Genomic DNA, 6,845 nt, shown 5'->3' with positions numbered 1-6,845 from the left:
GTAGCGGAAGGGACTGAGGATACAGATGGGGAAAGGAAGAGGGGTCTCTCTTTTTTGGAGGCACGTTGAGAAGGAAATAGAAGTAGTTGGAGTAGATGAGAAATGTCCAACTGGAAGGCCTTGATTTCTTCATCTAGGTTATTTCAGAAGGGAGACAGAGGAGGCTCCAGAACAATGAAGGGTTGGTACAGCTGCCTGATATTGCTAGACAGCCATCAAGACATGACCACTTTGACCTCAGAGCTGCCAAAAGTCTTGCCAAGGGTGAACTTAGATTGGGTCCACTGGTATGCTTTGGCTTGAGTGATTTGATTTACTTCTTCAGCAAAGTTTTACGGCTGGGGGTACTGACAGAGGGAATGGTCAGGGGGTAAAAGGAGTATAGCACAGACCCTGAAACTGGTAGGTGCACAGTTCAAGTTTGTTGGGTGATATTCATAAAACACAGTGGAGCAGAGAAACAAGTGTGGCTAGAGGAGACAGGGGTACAAGGTAGAGCAAGGCCCGATGACTGTTACATTTGTTAACTTTCCAAATGTAGCCACGTAAACCTTCTGGGATGAGGTGGAAAGACGTAAGGTATAGGCAATTGGCTAGTCCAATTCAGCAAACATTTACTGGGCACAAGCTCTGAGTAAGGTGCTGTGGGGACTGCCAGGGTAAGCCGGCTGCCTTCAGGGAGCTTCAGATCTTACAAAAATAGTGCTGTACAAAGCATTATTTTTGTAAAGGCATCAATGGAGACACAAAGAGGCATAGCACTACACAGAATTTCAATGACCAAAAAAGTCAGGGAAGGCTTTGAGGCAGGGAGCATTGGAGGTGAACTTTCAGGATGTGTGTATATTTGAAGGTTGGCTTTATTGGTAGAAGGGAATCTTTAAAGGGTAGGGAAGCTCTTGGGTTAAAGAGCAGAGAGGTGGGATGGTCTCAGACGCATTTTAAGGATGGAGAATCTGGGGTGCCTGAGTGGCTTAGTTGGTTAAGTATCCAACTCTTATTATTTTTTAATTTTAGAGAGGGTGTGGGGGAGAGGGGCAGAGGGAGAGAGAGAGAACCTCAAGCAGTCTCCAAGCTCAGCATGGAGCCCAACTTGGGGCTTGATCCCATGACCCTGGGATCATGACCTGAGTGGAAATCGAGAGTCGGACACTCAACTGACTGAGCCACCCAGGTGTCCCAAGCCTCCAACTCTTGATATCAGCTCAGGTCTTCATCTCAGAGTTATGCGTTCAAGCCCCACGTTGGGAGCCTAAAAATGGATGCTGAATCTATGCAGCTGCAGGATTAGATTGGCCTGTGGGGAATTAGCCTGGTAACCTATATCTGAGTTGATTTATGAGGGGCTTTGAATGTGAAGCAGAGAGATACAGACTTTGTCTACAGGCAAGGATAAACTGCAGAAGATTTTTGTGTGCAGAACGGTAACATAATTCAATCACTGTCTTAAGCAAGGGCTAAAACAGTTGAAACACACATGATTAGGTACCAAAAGGATACCTTTTTGAGAAGGGAGGTTTTAATTACATAATTCATTAACAGGGGAAAGGGGCTCTTACTTCCCAGGGCCAGTCATGACCCTCTTCCGATTTTATAAACAGATTGAAAAACAAAACACAAAAAAACTTAAGTCTCCAGACTTCCATCTCTGGGAAAACAGAAGTAAATACTGACACAGGCTTGCTTTGTTTTCCCAAGAGAGCTCTCCTAGACGATTTCTCTCATTATCTAGGGGGAAAAAAGTTAACTTGTTTTTCCCTTTAGAGTACAGCTAAGCTGAAGGGAAAACTGATGTATCGCCTTAGATTCTCCAGCTTTGGTTTGGTTGCAGTATTAGTCTCTGAGCCAGGTGTTCACAGCAACAAGAAGGGAGCTTACTTAGAAGAAGTAGGAGACGCGGGTGCTCTGCAAAAGGGCTGATTTTAAAAAGAAAGAAAGAAGGCGGCTGGGGCAGGTCTCTGTCCATCTTTTTTGGATAATTACGTAGGAAAAGTAATTGAGGTGGAAGCCGTGCCCTCGCCTCTAGTCAGGACCTGTGAACCCGAAAGCGCCAGAGCAACATGCCCAAGGATGGACAGGGGTTTCCTACTCTCCCGCCCGCATCACTCGGCGTTTAATTCCGCCAGGCTCCCAGAGGGACGATTTTAGCTACAGTCTAGCGCGCAGTGCAGCCAATAAGAAGCCAGGACTCTCCACCCGTCTCGGATTTCAACCAATCGGCGTCCAGAACTTTAGATTGCTAGCGGCGTCCCTGTTGTCCGAGAAAGGAGGCAAGCCCCCTTAGAGTTGCCAGCAACGGACATGGCCGCGGCCCCTGGAGGAGGGGACGTGAAGTGAGGAGGGGGCTGGGAGGGAAGAGGACGCGAGCAAGGAAGACAGCCCCCTGGGCCCCGGTAAGTACGAGAAGGCCAGTGGCCCGAAGCAAGGGGAGCAGGGAAGCAAGGGGGCGTGGGGCTCGGCCTTCGACGTCCTCTGGATTCTTGGCCAAGGAGAGAGGAGTCTGGGGTCTGCACCCAGGAAATGGCCTCGGGGGACCTCTTCGAAGGGGGAGTCAAGGGACGGGCTCTTGCCTCCAGCCCCTGGCCATTTCCTTTCCCCAGGTGCTCACACTTGTCCTTGGTCCTGGCTTGGCCCCTTGGGGGTCCCGCGTCAGATCGAAGCCTCCTGCCAACAAAGAACCCTGCCCCAGGTTTGTGGTGGCTGGGCCCTGGCGCAGGGGGGCTTCCAGCGCCGAAGCCCAGTGTATTTACAGGCCTCTGGGGGCCCACACCCCCAGCCCCAGTTCAGACCGTTGTCCCCGCTGCGCGCGCTCTCTGCTGCCGCCCGGGCCCTCGTGCTGACCGCGTCCCGTGTCCAGGTGGATGGAACCGGATGGGGCTAAACCCTGAGCGGCGACGGTGCAGTTTGAGCATGCCCTGCCTTTTTTTTTTTTTTTTTTTTTCCTTTTCTTTTCTTTCCGTCTTTCCAGAAACGTTTAAAGACTCCTTAGAAGCAACTATAGGAACACAGTACTTGCCATCCTGCAAACCGACTGCTGTGCTGTGCCCTCCTTCCCCTGCCGCACACCCCAGAAGTCCAGTCTCACAGTCCCTCGCGTGCCACGGCGTGAGCCCCTGCCGGGTGCCCGGTGCCAGATGCCAGGGAAACCTTGCCCTTTCGTTGGTGTGGAACCACAGGCTGCACTTTGGCGTGTTCGTTGATTTTGGTCACGTGCTGCTACATCCCACCCTCTCTTCCGAGTTTTTGTGTGGCTCTAGGGAAAAAAAAAAAAAAGAAAAAAGGAGGAAGCCTTGCACTGAAATCTGTTTCCCTTCAGGCATGTAATTTTAGCTTTGGAGATGTTAGTTTTCTCATGCTTTGTTCACACACTCAGCTTCAGTGACATCCTTCAGTTATTCCCCGGGCACCCTTCGACGACGGAAGTGGGGAAGGAGGAGCTGTAATGTTTTTATTTTACAAATGTGGAGAGTAACTTTTGGGAGGGGCAAAGGGGCGGGGCCGGGGTCACCTGGAGCCAGGACTGGAACTCTGAGGTCCAGATGCTTCAGTTCTTTATCCACTACACCAGTTGTTTCCTAGGTGAGAGTGAGAAATCAAGTTCCTTAACTTCTCTGAGCTTCTTGCAGGGTGATGGAGGGCCTTAAACGAGAGAGTATACGGAGGATCTCTATCGATAGGTGTATATGGCATAGGTACCAGCGCTTACTAGGTTGTTAATACACGTTTGCATTTGTTATTTGTAAGTAACCAACAGGTAGTTCACTGGCGGATTTCTTGCATTAATATTTACTGTGGTCTTTCTATATGGGGCCAAATGATTTCAGTGATTCTCAGTTGAGAGAGCAGGAAGGGATGGAGGCAAAGCATCGTAACCTCTTCCTCCATTTTGACAGAACTGTTGTGTTATTGTAGTGTTACTGACAGGGATATGTCTCCTATAAGAAGAACAGTGTAGAGGCAGAAAGAGGTTGGGAACCACTGCAGAAGAAATACTACTGTGGTATGTCTCTGTGGTAATCTTGGCAAAAGAAGGGCTGATCTTCGTATTCCAACAGGTGGTTTTAATTTTTTTTTTTTTTAAGCAATGGCACAGATAAGGCATATCATCTGAAGAGTCAAATAAAAATGGTCCATGGGATAAAAAAGTTTGAAAATCACTCTAAAGATCAGAACACATCAGAATGTAGCCTATTATGAACCCTGGAACAGGGGCAGCGTGTTCAAATAAAATCCACAAATTATCTGCAAGTCTTATATTGGCTGCCCTGTTAGCTTTAACATCCTTGCTCACTGGTTCTTTTTGTTAGAACTTCAAATAGAGAAACTGGTGGATACCACGGAGCCGCTTCCTTGACCGGGGAGGTGAAGTACAAACCATCCCCTTGATAATCAGCCTCCAAACAATTGAGAGTTAACTGCCCTTGAACTCCCCCCCACCCCCACCCCTACCCTGCCCCTTGTTTGTGGTGACCCGACATCAGAAGATTAGACCGGGAGAACCGGGGCTGGGCGGTGAGATGGAAGAAAACAGAAAGCCCTTCACAATTCTATTTTGAGAAGTTGCTAGGGAGTGCCAGCTCCAAGTGTTGAGAATCAGCCTTTTGGAAAGCTTAACTCCTGCTGAACTAATGAGAAGTGAAGGTCACAGTACTTTGGTTCTGTCCCACTGCCCTTTCCCTAATGTTGGGCTTGGGAAACAGTGTCTATGAGGAGGGGGAAGGGCGCTAATGTAAATACTACCTAAACCCAAGGCTTCACTGAACCTTACCTGGTGAGTTGAGTCTGAGCTCTTACAATAGTGAGTTGGAAAGACACAAAACCTCTAAACCCATTCCTGGTGTTCCAAGTGAGAAAGTCCCAGGTCACGGTTGGCACTTCTCCACTGGTAAATGTGTGTCAATATTTTTTATCTTGTTATTGTGTCAGTGTCGTTTCCTTGAGACTGTCTTTCTTTAGCTAAAAGCTAGGTTCCTTTAAAAATATTGTTTGAACCCTGGTTTCCAAGCCTGGATTTGTTTCTAGTAGCACAGGTGAGCTAAAGGGTAGGTCAAAGCTGTAACAGGAATGTTTTTCTTCCGGAACTGACCCGCCATCCAGAATGTGTGGTTTGGTGATCAGGGGTTTGTATAATAATAAGCTTCGCCTGTGGCTGCTGAGACAGTAGTAAACAGTATTGGTCACATGGTGTGGCAAGTAGGGTAAGGGCCAGATTTAAACCCGGCCTGATGCCTGCCTCAAGCTCGGCACATCTCACGCTGATTGCTTTGGGTTTCCCTAGCTCCAAAGACCAACGTGGTGGGGGAGTCAGGGGTGCCCAAGGGAAGGAGACCCTTCCAGGGCTTACAGCAGCCTTTGGGAAACCAGAAATCTCAGTGTAATTATATGAACCCAGTTGTTTTTTTCTTTTTAAATGTTTATTTATTTTTGAGAGAGTGAGCAAGAGAGTGGGGGAGGGGCAGAGAAGGAGGATCCAAAGTGGGCTGTGCGCTGACAGTAGAGAGCCAGAGAGCCTGATGCAGGGCTTGGACTCGTGAATCTTGAGATCATGACTTGAGCCGAAGGCTGACACTTAACTGACTGAGCCACCCAGGTGCCCCTGAACCCAGTTTTATTAATTTCAGGATCCTTTTGAAAAAGACATTCATAATAGCAATATTCCTTAGTAGGGAGGTGAACAGAAAACTATTGGGAAGTACTTGGAAAAGATATATACTGGAGAGAAAATCAAAGATGTGTTTAAAAGAGCATAAATATCCCTGAAGTTGACATGGAACTCAAAAGGGGGAGTATTGCTTAGTAATATAAGCCAGATCCAATAGCAAAATCAGAATCAGAAGTTGGTGGGGGTTTTTTTATTGTGATAAAATCGATCATTTTATTTTTTATTTTTTTTAATGTTTGTTTTTGAGAGACAGTGCACGTGCACATGTGCACACACATGCATGATTGGGGGAGAGGCAGACAGGGAGAGAGAGAATCCCAAGCAGGCTCTGTGCTGATATGGGACTTGAACCTGAGGCAAAATCAAGAGTTGGATGCTTGGGGCACCTGGGTGGCTCACTCAGGCGTCTGACTTCAGCTCAGGTTATGATCTCGTGGTCCATGAGTTTGAGCCCCACATCGGGCTCTGTGCTGACAGCTTTGACCCTGGATCCTGCCTCAGATTCTGCGTCTCCCTCTCTCTCTGCCCCTCCCCTGCTTGTGCTCTGTCTCTGTCTCTTTCTCAAAAATAAATAAACATTAAAAAAAAATTTTTTTTTAAAAAAGGAAAGAAATCTAAACCAAAGTCACAAAGATTTTCTTTTATGTACTTTTAGAAATTTTATATTTTTACATTTAGGTGTAGGATCCATTTTTACTTAATTTTTGTATATAGTGCAAGCTGTATTTCCAAGTCCCCCTTTTTTTTTTTTTTTATCTCAATGTTCAATTTTTCCAGTATAGTCTGTTGAAAAGACTTTTCTCCACTGAATTGCCTTTGCAGGCTTCTCAAAAATCAATTGACCAAATATATCTGGATCTATTTCTGGATTCTCTATTACCAGGCCAATACCACACTGCCTTGATTGCTGTGGCTTTACAAACCTTGAAGTTGGATGGTGAAAGCCTTCCAAACTTTGTTCTTTTGCGGTAGTCTAATGTGAATGTCTCTTATTACAAGTGGAACTGAGCATCTTTTCCTATGTAGAAGCTGCTGGATTTCTTGATCTCTCCGGGTTAGAAGACATTATAAAAGGTTATTCCTTTCTTATTTGCTCCCTGATGTATTTATTATCTCCATAATTTCCCAGCCTCTGCTTGGATCCTTCCGGTGCTGGGGAGCTCGTTGCCTTTCAGGGCAGCCT

General features: G+C 46.9%; 1 protein-coding gene across 9 annotated transcripts in view; it reads left to right on the top strand.

Moving 5' to 3' along the window:
* The first annotated feature begins 2,265 nt into the window (after positions 1-2,265).
* Positions 2,266-6,845, top strand: part of TMEM94 (transmembrane protein 94) — a 34,116-nt gene continuing 29,536 nt past the window's right edge. For 7 of the 9 annotated variants that reach the window (XM_058705539.1, XM_058705537.1, XM_058705532.1 and 4 more), the window contains exon 1: positions 2,266-2,393. The gene's annotated coding sequence lies outside the window, so the exon portion shown is untranslated. Of the gene's footprint in view, positions 2,394-2,600; positions 2,690-6,845 lie in introns of all 9 variants that reach the window. The other 2 variants (XM_058705538.1, XM_058705528.1) reach the window with 1 other exon arrangement.

The sequence above is a fragment of the Neofelis nebulosa genome, chromosome 16 (assembly GCF_028018385.1).
Source record: "Neofelis nebulosa isolate mNeoNeb1 chromosome 16, mNeoNeb1.pri, whole genome shotgun sequence".
In the NCBI taxonomy this organism is placed as follows: Eukaryota; Metazoa; Chordata; class Mammalia; order Carnivora; family Felidae; genus Neofelis; species Neofelis nebulosa.
The sequence above is the reverse complement of the archived record's forward strand: the minus strand, read 5'-3'. Positions and strand labels throughout refer to the sequence as shown.